This window comes from Notolepis coatsorum (genome assembly GCF_963971535.1).
Source record: "Notolepis coatsorum genome assembly, chromosome: 14".
NCBI lineage: Eukaryota > Metazoa > Chordata > Actinopteri > Aulopiformes > Paralepididae > Notolepis > Notolepis coatsorum.
Window position 1 is genome coordinate 13,286,395 of NC_140178.1, and position 23,983 is coordinate 13,310,377.

The following is a 23,983-nucleotide window of genomic DNA, read 5'->3' on the forward strand; positions in this document are numbered from 1 at the left end:
CCTCCCTCTCCTCCTCATCCTCCTCCTCTCCCGCTGTGAGCAGAACACCTCCTCCTCCTCCTCCCTCTCCTCCTCATCCTCCTCCTCTCCCGCTGTGAGCAGAACACCTCCTCCTCCTCCCTCTCTCCTCCTCCTCCTCCTCCTCTCCCGCTGTGAGCAGAACACCTCCTCCTCCTCCTCCCTCTCCTCCTCATCCTCCTCCTCTCCCGCTGTGAGCAGAACACCTCCTCCTCCTCCCTCCCTCCTCCTCCTCCTCCTCCTCTCCCGCTGTGAGCAGAACACCTCCTCTCCTCCTCTCCTCCTCCTCCTCTCCTGGTCCCGCTGTGAGCAGAACACCTCCTCCTCCTCCTCCTCTCCTCCTCCTCCTCCTCCCCTGTCCCGCTGTGAGCAGAACACCTCCTCCTCCCCCTCCCCCTCCCCCTCCCCCTCCTCCTCTCCTCCTCCTCTCTCCTCTCCCGCTGTGAGCAGAACACCTCCTCCTCCCCCTCCCCTCCCCCTCCCCTCCTCCTCTCCTCCTCCTCTCTCCTCTCCCGCTGTGAGCAGAACACCTCCTCCTCCCCCTCCTCCTCCTCCTCCTCCTCTCTGCTGTGAGCAGAACACCTCCCCTCCTCCTCCTCCTCCTCTCTTGCTGTGAGCAGAACACCTCCTCCTCCTCCTCCTTCTCCTCCTCCTCTCCCCTGTCCCGCTGTGAGCAGAACACCTCCTCCTCCTCCTCCTCCCTCCCCCTCCTCCTCCTTCTCCTCCTCCTCTCCCCTGTCCCGCTGTGAGCAGAACACCTCCTCCTCCTCCCTCTCCTCCTCCTCCTCCTCTCCTGCTGTGAGCCGAACACCTCCTCCCCCTCCTCCCCTCCTCCCTGGCCGCTGTGGCAGAACCCTCCTCCTCCTCCCCCTCCCCCTCCTCCTCTCCTCCTCCTCCTCTCTCCTCTCCCGCTGTGAGCAGAACACCTCCTCCTCCCCCTCCTCCTCCTCCTCTCTCGCTGTGAGCAGAACACCTCCTCCTCCCCTCCTCCTCCTCCTCCTCCTCTCTCGCTGTGAGCAGAACACCTCCTCCTCCTCCCCCTCCTCCTCCTCCTCTCTCGCTGTGAGCAGAACACCTCCTCCTCCCCCTCCCCTCCTCCTCCTCTCTCGCTGTGAGCAGAACACCTCCTCCTCCCCTCCTCCTCCTCCTCCTCTCTTGCTGTGAGCAGAACACCTCCTCCTCCTCCTCCTCCCCCTCCTCCTCCTCCTCCTCCTCTCTTGCTGTGAGCAGAACACCTCCTCCTCCTCCACCCCCTCCTCCTCCTCCTCCACCTCTCCTCCTCCTCCTCCTCCTCCTCCCTCCTCCTCCTCCTCCTCCTCTCCCGCTGTGAGCAGAACACCTCCTCCTCCTCCTCCCCCTCCTCCTCCTCCCCCTCCTCCTCCTCCTCCTCTCCCGCTGTGAACACCTGCTCCTCCTCCTCCTCTCCTCCTCCTCCTCCTCCTCTCTCTCACCGCTGTGAGCAGAACACCTCCTCCTCCTCCTCCTCCTCCTCCTCCTCCTCCTCCTCTCCCGCTGTGAGCAGAACACCTGCTCCTCCTCCTCCTCTCCTCCTCCTCCTCCTCCTCTCTCTCCCGCTGTGAGCAGAACACCTCTCCTCCTCCCCCTCCTCCTCTCCTCCTCCTCTCTCCTCTCTCCTCTCCCGCTGTGAGCAGAACACCTCCTCCTCCTCCTCTTCCTCTCCCGCTGTGAGCCGAACACCTCCTCCTCCCCCTCCTCCTCCTCCTCCTCTTCCTCTCCCGCTGTGAGCCGAACACAGTGGAGGTTTCCACCAGGCTGCTTGTGATTACCTCCATCGGTACACGGCGTGACCCAGTTCCCATGGCTCCGTCTGCGCTCCGTGCCGCGTCCACCGCGGTGGCCCTGCGTCGCTAAGGCTCGTTTTTTATTCTATTTATTTTTGGGCTTTCTGTATTTTTTCACCCATCCCAATTTAGTCATAATAATAATAATAATAAATTCAATTTGTAATGCACTTTACAATCTTTACAAGTGCTACATGAAAGGAGATAAAGATAAAAAAAACATTAATGAATAAAAACAATTAAAATGAATAAAACAACCAATGTAATGGAAGAAACATTAAAAAAATATATATACAAATTTAAGAAATTATAATAATAAAAACACACCAAGGCATCAGTTGTTATGCCAATTCCCTTCCTGGTCGTTGCACGCATTGCCCCACTGTCGGCCTGGGGAGGGTGTAGAACTACCACATGCCTCCTCCGATACATGTGGAGTCGCCAGCCACTTCTTTTCACCTGACAGTGAGAGGTTTCACTGGGGGAACGTAACGCGTGCGGAGAGGTTCACGCTATTTCCCCCAGATCCCCTCCCTGCTGAACAGGCGCCCCGACCGACCAGTAGAAGTCGCTGTTTGACAACGACCAGGACACATACCCCCACCGGCTTCTCACCCGCTAACACTGCCAATAATTGTGTTAGTAGGGACGACTGACCAGGCCGGAGGTACCGCTGACAGCTGGATTCGAGAACCCAGAGTCTCCGCGGTGGTAGACGAGTGCTTGGTAGGCGAGTGCTTAGTCCACTGCGCTACCCAGCCGCACCCACGGCGGTTTTTTTTCTGAAGTTTTGTCTGTGCCCTTGAATCAGGGGCGCCGCCGGAGTCCTATAAAAGAGCCACCGTGCGCGTCGCCCTGGACGGACTGCGTCCAGAGGTGTCCTATATGGACGTGGAAAAAAGAATATCGCCCATGTGTGCGGTCGGTTTATTTTTAGGCTATGGAATAATAGAGCAGAAACAGTGGGCCGTCGCTATTATTAAAGTCGCCTCATTCTCCTGGTCGGCAGATAGATAACGTCTTTTTGTCCTGAAATAAATGACAACATAATGGCTATTATACTGGCTGGCACGGGCCTGGTTGGGGGTACAATACCAGGAAGTGGCTGTGCAGACAGGGAGGAAGTGAGGGGGAGAGCCTGTGTGACTGCGAGGTCGTGGCTGGGGGTACACGGTACACACGGTCGTGCCCGCTTTAGGCTCCTAGCGGCCCAGCGGCCTGGTTGGACAGGAAGTACAGCGCGCGGCATCCTCCACTCCGATTGGTCGGCCGTGGTCCTGATATGCTGTGGAATGTTGTTTTTGAGAAGGTGTGTCGACTCTTCTGTATAGGAGAGCTCAGAGGAGATGTATAGTAGAGCTCAGAGGAGATGTATAGTAGAGCTCAGAGGAGATGTATAGTAGAGCTCAGAGGAGATGTATAGTAGAGCTCAGAGGAGATGTATAGTAGAGCTCAGAGGAGATGTATAGTTAGAGCTCAGAGGAGATGTATAGTTAGAGCTCAGAGGAGATGTATAGTAGAGCTCAGAGGAGATGTATAGTTAGAGCTCAGAGGAGATGTATAGGAGAGCTCAGACGAGATGTATAGGAGAGCTCAGAGGAGATGTATAGGAGAGCTCAGACGAGATGTATAGGAGAGCTCAGAGGAGATGTATAGTAGAGCTCAGAGGAGATGTATAGTTAGAGCTCAGAGGAGATGTATAGTTAGAGCTCAGAGGAGATGTATAGTTAGAGCTCAGAGGAGATGTATAGTTAGAGCTCAGAGGAGATGTATAGTAGAGCTCAGATGAGATGTATAGTAGAGCTCAGAGGAGATGTATAGTTAGAGCTCAGAGGAGATGTATAGTAGAGCTCAGATGAGATGTATAGTAGAGCTCAGAGGAGATGTATAGTAGAGCTCAGAGGAGATGTATAGTTAGAGCTCAGAGGAGATGTATAGGAGAGCTCAGAGGAGATGTATAGTAGAGCTCAGAGGAGATGTATAGTAGAGCTCAGAGGAGATGTATAGGAGAGCTCAGATGAGATGTATAGTTAGAGCTCAGAGGAGATGTATAGTAGAGCTCAGAGGAGATGTATAGTTAGAGCTCAGAGGAGATGTATAGTAGAGCTCAGAGGAGATGTATAGTTAGAGCTCAGAGGAGATGTATAGTTAGAGCTCAGAGGAGATGTATAGTTAGAGCTCAGAGGAGATGTATAGTTAGAGCTCAGAGGAGATGTATAGTAGAGCTCAGATGAGATGTATAGTAGAGCTCAGAGGAGATGTATAGTTAGAGCTCAGAGGAGATGTATAGTAGAGCTCAGATGAGATGTATAGTAGAGCTCAGAGGAGATGTATAGTAGAGCTCAGAGGAGATGTATAGTTAGAGCTCAGAGGAGATGTATAGGAGAGCTCAGAGGAGATGTATAGTAGAGCTCAGAGGAGATGTATAGTTAGAGCTCAGAGGAGATGTATAGTAGAGCTCAGAGGAGATGTATAGTAGAGCTCAGATGAGATGTATAGTAGAGCTCAGAGGAGATGTATAGTAGAGCTCAGAGGAGATGTATAGTAGAGCTCAGAGGAGATGTATAGTTAGAGCTCAGAGGAGATGTATAGTAGAGCTCAGAGGAGATGTATAGTAGAGCTCAGAGGAGATGTATAGTTAGAGCTCAGAGGAGATGTAGAGTAGAGCTCAGAGGAGATGTATAGTAGAGCTCAGAGGAGATGTATAGTAGAGCTCAGAGGAGATGTATAGTAGAGCTCAGAGGAGATGTATAGGAGAGCTCAGAGGAGATGTATAGGAGAGCTCAGAGGAGATGTATAGTTAGAGCTCAGAGGAGATGTATAGTTAGAGCTCAGAGGAGATGTATAGTTAGAGCTCAGAGGAGATGTATAGTAGAGCTCAGAGGAGATGTATAGTAGAGTTCAGAGGAGATGTATAGTTAGAGATCAGAGGAGATGTATAGTTAGAGCTCAGAGGAGATGTATAGTTAGAGATCAGAGGAGATGTATAGTTAGAGCTCAGAGGAGATGTATAGTTAGAGCTCAGAGGAGATGTATAGTAGAGCTCAGAGGAGATGTATAGTTAGAGCTCAGAGGAGATGTATAGTTAGAGCTCAGAGGAGATGTATAGTTAGAGCTCAGAGGAGATGTATAGTTAGAGCTCAGAGGAGATGTATAGTTAGAGCTCAGAGATGTATAGTAGAGCTCAGAGGAGATGTATAGTAGAGCTCAGATTAGATGTATAGTTAGAGCTCAGAGGAGATGTATAGTAGAGCTCAGAGGAGATGTATAGTTAGAGCTCAGAGGAGATGTATAGTAGAGCTCAGAGGAGATGTATAGTTAGAGCTCAGAGGAGATGTATAGTAGAGCTCAGAGGAGATGTATAGTAGAGCTCAGAGGAGATGTATAGTAGAGCTCAGATTAGATGTATAGTTAGAGCTCAGAGGAGATGTAGAGGAGAGCTCAGAGGAGATGTATAGTTAGAGCTCAGAGGAGATGTATAGTTAGAGCTCAGAGGAGATGTATAGTAGAGCTCAGAGGAGATGTATAGTTAGAGCTCAGAGGAGATGTATATAGAGCTCAGAGGAGATGTATAGTAGAGCTCAGAGGAGATGTATAGTAGAGCTCACAGGAGATGTATAGTAGAGCTCAGAGGAGATGTATAGGAGAGCTCAGAGGAGATGTATAGTTAGAGCTCAGAGGAGATGTATAGTTAGAGCTCAGAGGAGATGTATAGTAGAGCTCCTCATGTATAGTTAGAGCTCAGAGGAGATGTATAGGAGAGCTCAGAGGAGATGTATAGTTAGAGCTCAGAGGAGATGTATAGTTAGAGCTCAGAGGAGATGTATAGTTAGAGCTCAGAGGAGATGTATAGGAGAGCTCAGAGGAGATGTATAGTTAGAGCTCAGAGGAGATGTATAGTTAGAGCTCAGAGGAGATGTATAGTTAGAGCTCAGAGGAGATGTATAGTTAGAGCTCAGAGGAGATGTATAGTTAGAGCTCAGAGGAGATGTATAGTTAGAGCTCAGAGGAGATGTATAGTAGAGCTCAGAGGAGATGTATAGTTAGAGATCAGAGGAGATGTATAGTTAGAGCTCAGAGGAGATGTATAGTTAGAGATCAGAGGAGATGTATAGTTAGAGCTCAGAGGAGATGTATAGTTAGAGCTCAGAGGAGATGTATAGTTAGAGCTCAGAGGAGATGTATAGTAGAGCTCAGAGGAGATGTATAGTTAGAGCTCAGAGGAGATGTATAGGAGAGCTCAGAGGAGATGTATAGTTAGAGCTCAGAGGAGATGTATAGTTAGAGCTCAGAGGAGATGTATAGTAGAGCTCAGAGGAGATGTAGAGGAGAGCTCAGAGGAGATGTATAGTTAGAGCTCAGAGGAGATGTATAGTTAGAGCTCAGAGGAGATGTATAGTTAGAGCTCAGAGGAGATGTATAGGAGAGCTCCTCATGTATAGTTAGAGCTCAGAGGAGATGTATAGGAGAGCTCAGAGGAGATGTATAGTTAGAGCTCAGAGGAGATGTATAGTTAGAGCTCAGAGGAGATGTATAGTAGAGCTCAGAGGAGATGTATAGTAGAGCTCAGAGGAGATGTATAGTAGAGCTCAGAGGAGATGTATAGTAGAGCTCAGAGGAGATGTATAGTAGAGCTCAGAGGAGATGTATAGTAGAGCTCAGAGGAGATGTATAGTAGAGCTCAGAGGAGATGTATAGTAGAGTTCAGAGGAGATGTAGAGTAGAGCTCAGAGGAGATGTATAGTAGAGCTCAGAGGAGATGTATAGTTAGAGCTCAGAGGAGATGTATAGTTAGAGCTCAGAGGAGATGTATAGTAGAGCTCAGAGGAGATGTATAGTTAGAGCTCAGAGGAGATGTATAGTTAGAGCTCAGAGGAGATGTATAGTAGAGCTCAGAGGAGATGTATAGTAGAGCTCAGAGGAGATGTATAGTAGAGCTCAGAGGAGATGTATAGGAGAGCTCAGAGGAGATGTATATAGAGCTCAGAGGAGATGTATAGTAGAGCTCAGAGGAGATGTATAGTTAGAGCTCAGAGATGATGTATAGTTAGAGCTCAGAGGAGATGTATAGTTAGAGCTCAGAGGAGATGTATAGATAGAGCTCAGAGGAGATGTATAGTTAGAGCTCAGAGATGATGTATAGTTAGAGCTCAGAGGAGATGTATAGTTAGAGCTCAGAGGAGATGTATAGATAGAGCTCAGAGGAGATGTATAGTTAGAGCTCAGAGGAGATGTATAGGAGAGCTCAGAGGAGATGTATAGTTAGAGCTCAGAGGAGATGTATAGTTAGAGCTCAGAGGAGATGTATAGGAGAGCTCAGAGGAGATGTATAGTTAGAGCTCAGAGGAGATGTATAGTTAGAGCTCAGAGGAGATGTAATAGTTAGAGCTCAGAGGAGATGTATAGTGAAGTACCAGTGAAGGTGTGTAGACTGTATAATAGTTTCATTTTTTATCATTATTAATCCTAAAAATCCTAATCTCATTACCAGTTACCACTGTGCAAATATGAGCATACTGTTTAGATGCCCCCATTGGATCGGACAGAACGGAGCCAATCACGGCATATATTAAACCAGATTAAATCCAGATAATTTTTTGGTTAAAAGATCAATTTAAATGAACAGAAAGCTGTGATTTATTTCTGTAAGTAGAACTATTCTATTTCCAATCATGTCTTACCTACATTGGATTCGTTTCACTAACTTTAATATATACTTTGAAGTGTAAACTGTGCAGCTATTATCTAGGAAAATACAAATATCGGATTGGGTACTGCAGTATCGACAGATACTCGACATTAAACGACTCTAATCTGGGACGTTCCCTCACAGCTCCTTGTGTACACAGAGGGCCCCCCTTGGCTCTTAACTGTAAGCGGGACAGTCTTTAGTGAAAACCCCTCCTATTACACATGTATTCATGGCTCCCAGGAGTGTGCCTCTTCCTAAGCCGATGCCCCATTCACTGTTCTGGATGAGTGGTGTTTATCTGCGCCTGGTTGTATATACTGTCCTCCAGCCATCGGCTGAGTCCCGTATCATGCTAGGCTCCCAGCGGGGGGCGCAGGGCCTCACAGCGGGGGTCCGCTCATTCACATCCAGACAGGGCCTGTGTTCTCTTGTCCTACCGGCTTGCTTTTCTTTATGCCTCATATTGGATTTTATAGTATTAAAGCACTCCAGCTTCAAGTGTCTGGTGTGGAAATTAATTTCATTAAACATCCCCTCCGCACGTATTTCGAACACTTGTTATATAACAATTGTGTATATTGCATCAGTGGCTCGGGAGGTAGAACGGTCGTCTGGTAATCCAGAGGTTCCCGGTTCGATTCCCGCTCCTTCCAGGCAGTGTGTCGAAGTTTCCTTGAGCAAGACACTTAACCCCTAATTGCTCCTAATGAGCAGGTCGGCACCTTGCATGGTTGCCTCTGCCGTCGGTGTGTGAATGTACGAGTTAATGGGTAAAATGTGAGGAACAAATTGTCAAGAGCTTTGGATAAAAGCTGCTATATAAATACAGCCATTTACCATTTGTATATTGAATAACAATTAGTTTTTCCTGCAAGAAATGTTCAATAAACTACTGAAAGTGTCTTAGCAGCATCCCTACCAGGCAGTAATGTTTTCCTAGATCGAGAACTCGCATGAATTACTCGAGTAGTGCTTGAGAGATTGTTTAGGGAAATCTATTTTTAGAAGGCATCTTAAAACGTACAGCAGCGGCAATAACGAGAGTCACACACACCAGCTACCGATTGTATTGTGTCTCGCTCCACAGACATAACAATGCAAAGCAATATACCTGATGCTTCATGCGTATTGTCAGTCAAAACTGTCAGTTGCCATTTGTAATAATTACATTACCTCCACTCTGTCTGCAACAGGTCTCTACGCTCATGGAACGGCATGTCCATATCAATAGTCTATGAACGCTACGCAAAGTGGGCGACATGTTGTTGGCACAATTTGGAAATGCATAAACACGAACCACTGTTTTTGTCTTTTAAAATATAGATAACGCTAAGCTAACACACTTTTCACGGTAACATCAAAGTGTACTATCCATGCTCTCTCTCTCTCTCTCTCACACAAACACACATACACACACATACACACGTATACAGGTAGGATAGGTAGTAATAATAATAGAACGTAGAACAAAGTGCAAGTAGTAATGATAACAATAGTAGTAGTGAACAGTAGTGAGTGGCAGGATTCAATCAGACAGTAGTAATAGTGATGAATGATGGTAGACATGGTCCAAACCGTATTATTAAGAGTCAGATAGTCCTAACAGTTCTCAATCCCACACGCATACCGTATGCTCCCACCAATGGCTTGATTGACCAAGGATATTATAGAACATTCTCTCAGTAAAATACTATGTAAATGTACTGTATATGAGTCTTCTACTGTTCTCTGCCTGTAATGCAAAACAGCTGGAGCGTGTTTTCGACCGAGTGACGGCCAGTGGTATTGTGAAACTCTACGCAAAGGCGTGATGGAGTGTTCTAAGATTCATGTGAGACCTCGGGGGTCTATGATAACATGTCTGTGTCATGGCATCGGTGAGGTCAGAGAGACGTAGCGTGAATGTTTTCTATTATGGGGTGGATATGGTGGAGACTGGGAGGTTCCTGGGAGAACACTTGGAACAGTAGACTGGACTGGTCGGACAACACAGAGGCCCTCTGCAGGAAGGGACAGAGCAGACTGTTCTTTCTGAGACTCCGATCTTGTTTTACCAGTCTGTAGTAGCCAGCGTTCTCTTCTTCACTGTTGTATGCTGGGGGGGGGGGGGGGGGGGGTAACATCAACTCAAGAGACACTAACAAACTGAACAAGCTGGTGAGGAAGGCTAGCTCCGTAGTGGGAGTCAAACAGAACAAGAATAGAAGAATAGAATAGAATAGAAATACTTTTATTATCCCGTGGGAAATTTGACACTGCAAATCGCTCAACATTTAAACATTTAGACAGAACAGGGCACGAATTAGAATAATAAAACAAATCAAATCAAGTTACAAGGCACAGTGATGCATTGTATAGTCTGATAGGCTGTTGGAATGAAGGACTTCCTGTGCCGTTCAGTGCTGCATTTGGGTAGTGTGAGCCTAGCACTGAACATGCTCCTCCTGTCAGCCAAGTCTGTGTATAGTGGGTGGGAGGGGTTTTCCCTGATGGCCTGGAGCTTAGCAAGGCTCCTCCTCTCCGCCACCCTCGCTAGGGAGTCCAGCTCCACCCCAACCACACTACTGGCCTTCCTGACCAGCTTATCCAGCCTGGTTGTGTCCCCTGCTCTCAGTCCGCTGCCCCAAGCTGGTGAGGAAGGCTAGCTCCGTAGTGAGTCAAACTGAACAAGCTGGTGAGGAAGGCTAGCTCCATGGAGGGAGTCAAACTGAATGAGCCGGTGAGGAAGGCTAGCTCTGTAGTGAGTCAAACTGAACAAGCTGGTGAGGAAGGCTAGCTCCGTAGTGGGAGTCAAACTGAACAAGCTGGTGAGGAAGGCTAGCTCCGTGGTGGGAGTCAAACTGAATGAGCTGGTGAGGAAGGCTAGCTCTGTGGTGGGAGTTAAACTGAACGAGCTGGTGAGGAAGGCTAGCTCCGTAGTGAGTCAAACTGAACAAGCTGGTGAGGAGGGCTAGCTCCGTAGTGAGTCAAACTGAACAAGCTGGTGAGGAGGGCTAGCTCCGTAGTGAGTCAAACTGAACAAGCTGGTGAGGAAGGCTAGCTCCGTAGTGAGTCAAACTGAACAAGCTGGTGAGGAAGGCTAGCTCCGTAGTGGGAGTCAAACTGAACAAGCTGGTGAGGAAGGCTAGCTCCGTAGTGGGAGTCAAACTGAACAAGCTGGTGAGGAAGGCTAGCTCCGTGGTGGGAGTCAAACTGAACGAGCTGGTGAGGAGGGCTAGCTCCGTAGTGAGTCAAACTGAACAAGCTGGTGAGGAAGGCTAGCTCCGTAGTGAATCAAACTGAACAAGCTGGTGAGGAAGGCTAGCTCCGTGGTGGGAGTCGAGCTGGTCAAAGTAGAGGTGGTGGCAGAGAGAAGGACGAGGAAAAATCTGGATGCTATACTGGAAAACCCCTCCCACCCCCTCTGTGAGGAGCTAGCCAGGATGAGGAGCACGTTCAGCCATAGACTTATCCCCCCATGACTCACCACAAACCGCCTTGGCTGGTCTTTCATGCCAGTTGCATGAACCGTGGGCACAGACTGCTGCCAATAGCTGGAGAGCTAACATCTGGAGAACTTGAGAACTGTTAGGACTATCCGATTCTTAATAATAACTTGAAAACTGCACAGACTCTGGTGCAGTACAGTATGTTTGGGTATACGATAGTTTGGACCATGTATACCATCATCACTATTACTACTGTCTGGTGATTGAATTTGGCATATTTAGCATCTGATGGATGTGTCTTTCCAGTGCAGTCACTGTCTGTGTGTTAGTACTGTACCCTAAAATCCTGACTGTTTTCTCTTTTTTTTTTATCTTTACAGAGCTGAGAAAACAGAAGTGTTAAGCGAAGACCTTTTACAGGTGAGCTGTGTGTGTGTGTGTGTGTGTGTGTGTGTGTGTGTGTGTGTGTGTGTGTGTGTGTGTGTGTGTGTGTGTGTGTGTGTGTGTGTGTGTGTGTGTGTGTGTGTGTGTGTGTTGCGGCTGCTTTGTAACATGTCTGTCTTTTGAGGATGAGAGTGAGTTTAACCCATAGTACCACTACTCACCCCAGTCACTTCACAACATCTGAAGTCCATCGTGACTGCACTTCGCGGTACCATCCGTTACACTCACCCTCCTTAAACTCACTCCACTCCACCCAAGGCATCCGGGTCAGTCAGCACCAATGTAACGGTTGTGACATCGTCACCTTAAACTTCGATGCCCCGAGGGAGTTTCGAACCCGTGGTCTCCCACACCGCGGGCAACAGCACAGACCGCTATACCAAGAAGTGAACTCACTGCTTTGTAACGTGTCTGTGTGTCTTTTGAGGATGAGAGTGAGTTTAACCCATAGCACCGCTACTCACCCCAGTCACTTCACAACATCTGAAGTCCTTTGTGACTGCGCTTCGCGGTACCATCCGTTACATGTGTGTGTGTGTGTGTGTGTGTGTGTGTGTGTGTATGTGTGTGTGTGTATGTATACACAGAGGACGAAGACAACAGTGGAGAGAGAGGAGAGAGAGACGGGTGTTTGATTAATGATACTGTCTATCTAAGCAGGGAGGGGTCTGGTGTGTGTTGAGGCTGACGAGGGGGGGGGTGGGGTGCAGAAGAGGCTATTCCGAGAGGCGTGAATGAAGTGATTAGAGGTGCGATGTCTGTGTTGTTGGGACTCTGGCTGCACCTGCGTTTGACGGAAGTGTGAGACACTATGGCTACGTTTAAACTGCAAGGCAAAAGTGGCTAGAATCTGAGTATTTTTTGTGACTCGGATCTTATTTTATCCCGACGGTGTGAACTGCACAAATCACATGGAATCTGATCTTTTCAATTCTGATTTAGGGCCACTGTCATACGTGGTCCTGAATCAGATACAGGTCTGATCTTTCTGCGACGTGACCTCAGTCTGAACAGACATGTCGGAAATCATGCTACTTTTACATCACTCTGGAATAGATTGACGTCCGTCACAGTTCTGTGGCGGGAGTCACTCTGTGAACACAAACATGGACGACAGCTGTGATGGAGGTGGTCAGTGGAGAGACAGTGAGGTGTTTACCTTATAAGTATTTTGGGTGATACTTCTGTACAAGCTAAATTTACGTTTAATAACCGGCCTGTGTTTGAAAGCATATTGAAAGAACAAACGTCTCTCTTTCACCTCCTCCTCCTCCTCGCACCAATTATCACCTGCTTACGAATTAGCCTCCACTGCTACTCATAACTGAAACCGTAAACTGTGACTTCAGCGTCCTCCATGTGTACATCCATCTTCTTTATTGTTCATTTGCGCATGCGGGTTAGTTCAGGAGCGCGTGAGCAGTTCACACTGGAATCTGATATTGGCACATAAAAAAAAAAGGGAATGTGAACAGACAAACATAAAAATCTGATCTGAGCAATAAATCACAATAGAGCGCTAAGGCTTGCAGTGTGAATGTAGCCTATGGGTGCACATGAACTGCCTGACTTCACTGTGAGCACGCTGCTGTGTGTCTGTTGTGTGTGTGTGTGTGTGTGTGTGTGTGTGTGTGTGTGTGTGTGTGTGTCTGTGTGTGTGTGTGCGTGTGTGTGTGAACCAGGTGGAGAAGCGTCTGGATCTGGTCAAGCAGGTGACTCACAGCACACACAAGAAGCTGACCGCCTGCCTGCAGGGCCAGCAGGGAGCTGACGTGGAGAAGAGATCAGTCAAGACACCCGCGGTAAGTATCGGTCAAGATACCCTCTGTAAGTATCAGTCAAGATACCCTCTGTTAGTATCAGTCAAGATATCCTCTGTAGGTATCAGTCAAGATACCCTCTGTAACTATCAGTCAAGATACCCTCTGTAGGTATCAGTCTAGATACCCTCTGTAACTATCAGTCAAGATACCCTCTGTAAGTATCAGTCTAGATACCCTCTGTAGGTATCAGTCAAGATATCCTCTGTAACTATCAGTCAAGATACCCTCTGTAAGTATCAGTCTAGATACCCTCTGTAAGTATCAGTCTAGATACCCTCTGTAGGTATCAGTCAAGATATCCTCTGTAAGTATCAGTCAAGATATCCTCTGTAGGTATCAGTCAAGATATCCTCTAAGTATCGGTCTAGATACCCTCTGTAAGTATCAGTCAAGATATCCTCTGTAGGTATCAGTCAAGATACCCTCTGTAACTATCAGTCAAGATATCCTCTGTAAGTATCAGTCAAGATATCTTCTGTAGGTATCAGTCAAGATACCCTCTGTAAGTATCAGTCAAGATATCTTCTGTAACTATCAGTCAAGATACCCTCTGTAGGTATCAGTCAAGATACCCTCTGTAACTATCAGTCAAGATATCCTCTGTAGGTATCAGTCAAGATACCCTCTGTTAGTATCAGTCAAGATATCCTCTGTAAGTATCAGTCAAGATACCCTCTGTAGGTATCAGTCAAGATACCCTCCGTAAGTATCAGTCAAGATACCCTCTGTAGGTATCAGTCAAGATACCCTCTGTAAGTATCAGTCAAGATACCCTCTGTAGGTATCAGTCAAGATATCCTCTGTAGGTATCAGTCAAGATACCTCTGTAAGTATCAGTCAAGACACCCTCTGTTAGTATCAGTCAAGATACCCTCTGTTAGTATCAGTCAAGATACCCTCTGTTAGTATCAGTCAAGATATCCTCTGTAGGTATCAGTCAAGATATCCTCTGTAGGTATCAGTCAAGATACCCTCTGTTAGTATCAGTCAAGATATCCTCTGTAGGTATCAGTCAAGATATCCTCTGTAGGTATCAGTCAAGATATCCTCTGTAAGTATCAGTCAAGATACCCTCTGTAGGTATCAATCAAGATATCCTCTGTAGGTATCAGTCAAGATATCCTCTGTAAGTATCGGTCTAGATACCCTCTGTAAGTATCAGTCAAGATACCCTCCTTTAGTATCAGTCAAGATACCCTCTTAAGTATTGGTCAAGATATCCTCTGTAGGTATCAGTCAAGATACCCTCTGTAGGTATCAGTCAAGATATCCTCTGTAGGTATCAATCAAGATACCCTCTGTAACTATCAGTCAAGATACCCTCTGTAAGTATCAGTCAAGATATCCTCTGTAGGTATCAGTCAAGATACCCTCTGTAAGTATCAGTCAAGATACCCTCTGTAGGTATCAGTCAAGATACCCTCTGTAAGTATCAGTCAAGATACCCTCTGTAGGTATCAGTCAAGATACCCTCTGTAACTATCAGTCAAGATATCCTCTGTAGGTATCGGTCAAAATACTCTGTAGGTATCGGTCAAGATACCCTCTGTAGGTATCGGTCAAAATACTCTGTAGGTATCGGTCAAGATACTCTGTAGGCATCAGTCAAGATACTCTGTAGGTATCGGTCAAGTGTACTTAAATACCCCTTTCAAAACAAAAGCATCATGGTAGTTTGATAGTAAATTCTGGTTTAGATGAGATTAGATTAGATTAAAATGTATTGTCATCATACAGCACAAGTACAGTACAACGAAATTATGTTTGGCATCCAACCAGAGTGCAAATGTAACAGTAAAGTGTAATAGTAATATACAATGTACAGGTGATTAAACTGGGTATGACATATGTAAATTAGTACTACTGAGTAATAGTGCTACTTAGATGCATGTACAGAGTTGCATGTACAGAGTTGTAGTATTAATATGTACAGTGATACAGGTATAAAGACACTGGTAGTACGTCATACTGGCCAGCAGCATAACTAGTAAGAGATATGTACAGATATATACCATCTACAGATATGTAAAAAGGTTATATTTTTTAGAAAGTGATATTTTTTCTGTAAGGGAGTAAGGGACTGACTGATATCAACCGATATTGTATTTATGATTTCATGTGATCATGCGTGATATGACTCAATGTGGCTTCAATAAGAACACTATTAAATATACATATATATCTCAGGACTTTTAACATGTCTTTTATCTTCTACTTCTTTTATTTACTATTGTATTCTTGCACAATCGAAGCGGGCATGGCCAACCGCATTTCACTGTATGCATGTGATAAATAAACCTCTTCTTGAATTAATGATTTCTCTGCTCTTAGAAGAAGCTGCCACTTACTATCCTGGCACAATGTCTGGTGGAAGGGGCCGCCGTGCTCGGGGACGACTCCCTGCTCGGGTAAGATAAGATAAGATTCCTTTATTGATCCCCTTGGGGAAAATTGGGTGTCATAACAGCATGGGGGAGGGGAGGTACAGGTATGGGCAGGGTAATAGTAGAAATGTAGGCAATAAAATTAGATCTAAATATAAAATATATGAGGGGAAGAATCTGTGTAAACAAGGTGCAGATCTGTATGCGCCATCGGTTATATCATACGTTACTCAGGCAATAAATAATCTTTATCTGAATATATGCTATGGAGTAAGAGTGATTCTGTCTGCATGGCTTTGACTGACCCCCACGGTGTTAAGGTAGCGTTAAACTGGAGCCCAATAGCAGAACACAAGGGAGAGAGAATGGAGCAGTTTAGGTTGGTTTAATATCGCAGGTGGCAATAGGTACCATGCAGACAGGGTAAACAATACAGGAATGTTCGACAGGTGCGAGCAGGAGCACTCCTCGTGCTCCACGGGAACGTCCTGGCGGGTGGCGTCTCATTATGAGACAGCGTAGGCTGGCAGCGGGTGGTCCTGGGCACAGGGAGAACAGAGGTTAGAGCAAGGCAAGGATTTAGATAGAGCAGCAAGGTAGGATACGTCCTCGTACCTAGGTAGGTATAGCAACACTCGGACGATGAGTGGCAGGATCCGAGGAGTAGATATCGGGGTTGGTGATGAGCGGATGACTCACAGCTGTGCCGATTGATGCCAGGTGACAGCGTGTAAAAGCTGGGGTAGGAAGCTGCCCATATAAGGGCGTGGAAGCAGGGGGAGAGAGAGAGAGAGATTGTGGCACACGGTCTCACCGGTGTTGTGATGGTCCGTCCCCCTGACAGGAAGATGCTGAAGCTGTGCGGGGAGACTGAGGAGAGGCTGGCCCAGGAGCTCATTCAGTTCGAGTTCCAGATCGAGAGAGACGTGGTGGAGCCTCTCTACGTCCTGGCTGAGGTGAGACCAGCCGCCCTGGCAGTCGTGCCGGTTCAGGCGGGGATCATACCGTACCCCTCTTTCGCCGAGCACAACTCGTAACGGACTGAATTGACCCATTGAGCTCAAGCCCCGTCCGGCTTCAGATAGGTCCCTTACAGAGTACAGAGTCTGTCACCTTCTATCTGAAGAGTTCTTAGCAGGGGAAACTTTTATTTCAACTTGTAAGATGAAAAAACAACGAGCTTATAAAACAAGACTGTAAAGTCAAAGTCAGCTTTATTGTCACTTCTCATAATGTCAAGACATACAGACAAATTAAATGGCGTTTCCCCCTTCCCACGGTGTATATAAAAAAAGATCTAATATAAACATAAAGTAACATATAGGACACTATAAACATGAGTAACATACAGTATGAGACACGACAGGACTATATATACAGTATAAACAGTGGCAAAATGTTTTTATGTATGATTGAAATAAATATAGGAGGTAAAAGAGAACTTTTTTAGCAGTGGTACATAGTAAGTATAACTAATAAATATAATTAAATGAAATCAGCAATTTCATACATTATGGACACAATAAAATAAAATCAGCTAAGACCATTACAAGTCGACACAGAAATAAGAAGAAGGAAGAACCTTCAGCTTCAGAGTCAGTTGGAGGGCATTCCAGGTGTCGGAAGCATCAATGCAAAAAGTGGAGGAACCCTAAGAACCAAGCAGTCATTTGAATGTGTAGACACACAGTAGTCAGAGATTATACTTTTGCAGCCAAAGAAGGTCATACACGCATTCATTATCTTCATCTTGTTTTGCCTTCCACTTCATTGACAGGTGGACATCCCCAACATCCAGAAGCAGAGGAAGCACTTAGCGAAGCTCGTCTTGGACATGGACTCTGCTCGGACAAGGTGAGAGACAAAGCTATGTCACTCTGTTCCAACCTGGAAGCTACATCACTCAGTCAAATGTTGTCACGATACCAAAACGAAATTAGCAGCTAGCGTTAATTTATGTCATCGAACTGTCAGCTTGTAGGATACAATCTTTACTCACAATTTCTCACATCTATTTTAGTCGCAAATGCAAGTGAAACGCTCACTGTGTGGAGTCCTGCCTTTAGGCAGAATGACGAACAGACAATGTGGGAAAATGCCTTGGTGTGTGTTCAGCTGACACTGTTGACACGTCCACTACGCAAAGCGTGCGCTCTCACACACACACTTCTCCGGTCACGCACCCTCTGGACACTCACTCCCTCCAAACATCTGTAGTGCTACATCCCTGCACTCCTTCAAATCTCAACTCAAAATCCACCTCTTCACCAAATTTGTAAATACCCGATTTCCTTTTGATTATTATTTTGTTGTTACGTTGTTCCCCGTTCCGCCTCCCTTAGCTGCCCCCTCCTGTTAAGCGCCTTGGGTCTCCTGAAAGGCGCTATATACATTTAAGATATTATTATTATCCAGTGGCTGACCCCCATTAGTCGACTAATCGGTCGAAAGGAGCCGTAAGTCGACTGGCCAACCTCTTAGTCGAATATATAAAAAAATAAAATGTTAGAGGCCTAGAAGCGTGGCTAACGCTAATGAGGCGCATACCAGAGGCTAACTGCCTACGAAAACAGGCACAGAAAGTGGATTTCACCCGTCTAATGAACACACTAGACTAGACAAATATCAAGATGTATCCATCAGTGGACCAATTGCATGCTTTTGCAGAAGACAATAAGCCTTCAGTCGACTCCTTCAGACAATAAGCACCCCCCACAGCCCAAATGGAATGATAAATAAAATTAAATATTACACTTTTTTTTGTCGACCAATAGTCGACTAACGGCAAATTTTGGCCAATCATAGTCGACCATCCAAATCCTTAGTCGGGGACAGCCCTACAATACAGCATCTAGCCTATTATAGAAGTATTGGACCGTTTTTAAACGGCTGGGTATTGTGATACTCTAGTATCTGTGTTATCGTGCGACCCTGCTCGTGACACGCGGTGTCTTCTCGTCCCCCTCGTACCTGCAGGTTCCAGCAGTCCTCCAAGTCGTCCAGTCACCCCACCACCCTGCAGCCCGGCGCCAAGTCAGAGTCCCTCCGAGAGGAGATGGAGGAGGCGGCCAATCGCATGGAAATCTGCAGGGTGAGTCACAAATCACAGCTGTTCCCGACGGTGTGCGCAGACTGTATGATTGTGACAAGTCTTTTGTTTATTGTATAGTATGTCAGATCATGTAATGGGACTGAGATTAAATATTGAGTTGGATCTATTTATTTCAAACCTTTATTTAAAGGGGAACTATCTTATAAATGGCCTTTTTCAGTGTTTAGCATTGTTTCCTAGCTCTGTGGACTTAATATGATCCATGTCTCTAATTCTCATATTGGCGCATTCTTCCAATTCTCCTCTCACAATATTCACCCTCACTGAACTGAGTCATCTGAAAATGTGATGATTTGTGATGTCAGAAAGACACCGCTGCATGTTAATGTTCAGGCGCCGGCGCCGCGGCGCAGTGGTTTAGGAGTCCAGGCTCAAAACGGCTCGAGATCTTGAGGTAGAAAAATGCTGTTTTTGAGTACTTGATTAGAAATACAAAACAATGAATTAGAAAAAAATATATAATTACAGAGGTGTTCCATAAACTCACAGGAATTGTGTAAAAGTGCCCAAATAGTGAAAGAAATAGTAAAATAGTTCCCCTTTAAATTCAAAAGGCAACTGAGGTTTCCCACATTTACAGTCACGTCGAGGTTACAGACAGAGATGAGCAAGAGACGAGCAAAAAAATTAAATATGATTAGACAAGACGAGGAAAAAAGCAAAGATAATTAAAACATGTACAACTTGAAGGTTGGAGATCAAGGTTTTAAACTCTGCAACAGAGGGGAGAATCTCAAGCTTTAAAGACTGTTAGACTTCATTCCATGAGCTAGAGGGGCATCATAGTGAAATGCAGATTTACCCTGTAAATTCCATTCCAATAATTATGTAGTATAAGGAGGTAGCCTACCAGTAAGGGCCTTAAAAATGAACCACCAGTGTTTGTTGTGCCTCTTCGTCAGAGAGAGTGTACTGGGCAATGCAAGGCAGCAACTTAGATTTTAGGAAACTTATATACTTTATTGTACTTTTTACTCCACTACATTTATCTGAACCCATCAGTCACTAGTTACTTTGAAGAAAAAGATTTCGCATAGAAAAGGTGGCAAATTCATGATTATATAACATTTGAAGCCTGTAAACTTCAAGAGGACGTAATCAGAGCAGCATAACTAGACCATATACCACTTTAACATTCCCGCAAGCCTACCGGCCACGCCTACATGCAGCTGGCCAAAAATGTTACCGCACGCCAAATCGACGCAAGCTGACATGACAGCTTGGTCGGAATGTTCCATTATCGATCGTGATTAACTACATTACAAACATGGACCGAAAGACTGGCAGAGGAAGTCCGAAAATATAGCCATTTGTAGAACACAACGCAGCACAGCCACCTAGTGTTTCGGTGGTGTACTGCAACCCACGTGTTGAAGCATCTCAGCCTTAAAAGGAAAACGCCAACATTTGGGAAATTAGCTTATTTGCCATCTACCCTGGAGTTAGACAAGAAGATACATACCTTTTTTCTTCCGTGCATGCAGTAGGAGTAGGAAGACACACAGTTAGCCTAGCTTAGCGTCAATCACTGGAAGTAGGTTCCTCCATTAGCCTAGTTCCAAACATCTTCCTACTCCTACTGCATGCACAGAGAAGAAAAAGGTATGCATCTTCTTGTCTAACTCCAGGGTAGATGGCAAATAAGCTAATTTCCCCAAAATGTTAGTTTTCCTTTAAGGCTACATTCAGACTGCAATAAATCTTTTTTTGCTCATGTGACTCCGATCAGTTTTCTTCACGACAGTGTGAACAGCACAAATCACATGGAATCTGATGTTTTCAATTGTGATTTGGGCCACTTTCATATCTGGTCCTAAATCAAATACAAGTCAGAATTTTTGCAATGCGACCTCAGTCTGAACAGTCTTGTGATTTTTCATGTGAGAATCGAGCACTACGGTTTTCAGTGTGAACTAGGGATGCTCGATATTGGCTTTTTTACCGATACCGATATTCCGATATTGTCCAACTCTTAATTTCCGATACCGATATCAACCGATACCGATATATGCAGGGTTTCCCCCCCCCAAAAAAACTGAATCATTTCAGGTAACTAATAATTTCACTGGATATATATATAACAAATGTTGTTATTGTTTTTTTCTTTTTTTAAACCGATACCGATATTTTCCGATATCACATTTTACTGCCGATATCGGCCGATAATATTGGTCGGCCGATAATATCGGACATCCCTAGTGTGAACGTATCCTCATAGAGACAGGAGTAGGCAACAAATAACTACTTTACTTGAGGGATTAAGCAGTTCCGTCCAAAAGTTCAAAAACCAACGTGAAGTCCAACAGGCAGAGATACTAAATCATTTGCAGAGATAAAAAAATTTAATAAAAAAGGAGCCTCCAGGCAGAGTAGAACCAGGCAACAGGACAGAGGCAGGCTGACACAGAAACGGACAACTTCAATGACGATCTGGACAAACAACATAAGTGATCTGACTAGTAGATATACTAGAGAGACTAATGAGGAACCAGGCAACAGGTGTGTAGCTGAATGGGCAGGAAGACAGGTGATTGGATAACGAGCAGATGAGGGAACAGGTGATTGGATAACGAGCAGATGAGGGAACAAGTGAGGATGAGCTCTTAATTACTACAGACCAGTGTAGTAATCTGAAAGTCTGAAATGACAAAACAGTAGATAAATATGGCAAAGGCAGGCAGAAAACAAGTTAAACAAGGAAATCTGTGAGGATTCATGACACTCTACACAACTTTAGACAGCTAATCATCGTCCACAAGAAAAAATATGTTTTTGTCTGGGTTGACCAATCAAGACTCCAATCAAAACCGTGCAGTCTGCGGAGGGCTTGAGCATTCATACACAATAAATACACGATAAATACAATAAATATACAAACAATTAAAACAACTGCAGATAATGGTGGAACGGTTTGGTGATTAAGTATTTAAACTGACCAAAGGAGACCAAACTACTTAAGTAGTATTTCATGTCCTTCCCTAAACCTCCTCAGTCCCCCTCCCTCTATGATTAATAACAATCCACCGGCTAACAGGCACAATGGGACCATGAATTCATAACGATATCATAGTCATATCTAGGACGCCGGCGAGATGACGTTATGTAAGATGTCTCTGGAGGTCACGGCTGTGTCCTACTTCCTTCCCCAGGATCAGCTGTCGGCAGATATGTACAATTTTGTGGCCAAAGAAATAGACTATGCAAACTACTTTCAGACGGTGAGTATTACCCTCTTACTCTGCCAATAGCCAATACATGCACGTTGAATTGTACTTATTCATTCATGCATTATTTTCCATCTATAGATTCGATTACGACTTTGAGTGTGATTTGATATTGGAATCGAACCTACCTGTATCTCAAACTTGTTCGTCGGAGGAAAGCAACCGTTTGAGGTTTGAGATCAAGGTCGATTCTTAGTTCACGTTCCTACAGCAAGGAGAATGAAGTGGTCACACATACCAGTGTGCAAGACTGCGGGCGTACATTAAACATGCAATCCGTCAGTAAAGCAAAGCCACATGTATGTGATACATTACAAATATACTGTATGATTATGCATTACACATACCGTACAACATGGGAATATCACTGAGCACATTTTTGTGTTTTAAAGGGGATATATTTGAGTCCTTTCCAACAAGTTAATATAGGTCTTTGAAGTCCTCTAAACATTGACGTTTATTGCTTGAAAATAACGACTCAGATGATGCATTCTAGCAGCCTATATAACTCTATACCTCTCTGTTTCAGTCCTGTTCTCATCCTAGCAGCCTCTATGCCTCTCTGTTTCAGTCCTGTTCTCATCCTAGCAGCCTCTATACCTCTCTGTTTCAGTCCTGTTCTCATCCTAGCAGCCTCTATACCTCTCTGTTTCAGTCCTGTTCTCATCCTAGCAGCCTCTATACCTCTCTGTTTCAGTCCTGTTCTCATCCTAGCAGCCTCTATGCCTCTCTGTTTCAGTCCTGTTCTCATTCTAGCAGCCTCTATACCCCTCTGTTTCAGTCCTGTTCTCATCCTAGCAGCCTCTATACCTCTCTGTTTCAGTCCTGTTCTCATCCTAGCAGCCTCTATACCTCTCTGTTTCAGTCCTGTTCTCATCCTAGCAGCCTCTATACCTCTCTGTTTCAGTCCTGTTCTCATCCTAGCAGCCTCTATGCCTCTCTGTTTCAGTCCTGTTCTCATCCTAGCAGCCTCTATACCTCTCTGTTTCAGTCCTGTTCTCATCCTAGCAGCCTCTATGCCTCTCTGTTTCAGTCCTGTTCTCATTCTAGCAGCCTCTATACCTCTCTGTTTCAGTCCTGTTCTCATTCTAGCAGCCTCTATACCTCTCTGTTTCAGTCCTGTTCTCATTCTAGCAGCCTCTATACCTCTCTGTTTCAGTCCTGTTCTCATTCTAGCAGCCTCTATACCCCTCTGTTTCAGTCCTGTTCTCATTCTAGCAGCCTCTATACCTCTCTGTTTCAGTCCTGTTCTCATCCTAGTAGCCTCTATACCTCTCTGTTTCAGTCCTGTTCTCATCCTAGCAGCCTCTATACCTCTCTGTTTCAGTCCTGTTCTCATCCTAGCAGCCTCTATACCTCTCTGTTTCAGTCCTGTTCTCATTATAGCAGTCTCTATACCTCTCTGTTTCAGTCCTGTTCTCATCCTAGCAGCCTCTATACCTCTCTGTTTCTGTCCTGTTCTCATTCTAGTAGCCTCTATACCCCTCTGTTTCAGTCCTGTTCTCATTCTAGTAGCCTCTATACCTCTCTGTTTCAGTCCTGTTCTCATTCTAGCAGCCTCTATACCCATCTGTTTCAGTCCTGTTCTCATTCTAGCAGCCTCTATATACCCCTCTGTTTCAGTCCTGTTCTCAACGTGCTGTGTCTGTACCGTTGCACGAAATTCAGATCCAACTTTCAGACTAGACGTTGTAGATCAAATATGACTCTAGATACAGCAATAGCATAGCAATCATACCGTTAAATATGAAACAGATTTTAGGTTCAACTTGAGGTAGAAAAGAGAAGATTCATGCCATCTTGTACACATGCATTTTATCAAGATATCTTCACACGCATGTACAAGGTCTAAAACTATGTGTGGCTGCAATTCGGAATGTCTCGTTTTAAGAGGGAGGGTTCTTGTCACAACTGAACTGCAGGAAAGGCACAATGTACATAATTTAACATGTTCTCAGTGTTGGGACAACCCCTCATTCTGTAAGAACAATGCACAACACACAGGAAAAATACATTTTCATAACAGGTCCCCTTTAAACATTCAGAATGTACACAG

General features: G+C 45.3%; 1 pseudogene across 1 annotated transcript in view; it reads left to right on the forward strand.

Moving 5' to 3' along the window:
• The window catches only part of LOC311240422 (rho GTPase-activating protein 44-like), a 72,933-nt pseudogene that overhangs the window by 31,060 nt on the left and 17,890 nt on the right, over nucleotides 1–23,983 (forward strand). Inside the window, exons 2-9 of the transcript XR_014621101.1 lie at nucleotides 2,632–2,734; nucleotides 11,321–11,360; nucleotides 13,067–13,186; nucleotides 15,539–15,615; nucleotides 16,436–16,547; nucleotides 17,369–17,445; nucleotides 18,568–18,682; nucleotides 21,853–21,921. The product of XR_014621101.1 is annotated as a rho GTPase-activating protein 44-like (transcript). The remainder of the gene's footprint in view (nucleotides 1–2,631; nucleotides 2,735–11,320; nucleotides 11,361–13,066; nucleotides 13,187–15,538; nucleotides 15,616–16,435; nucleotides 16,548–17,368; nucleotides 17,446–18,567; nucleotides 18,683–21,852; nucleotides 21,922–23,983) is intronic.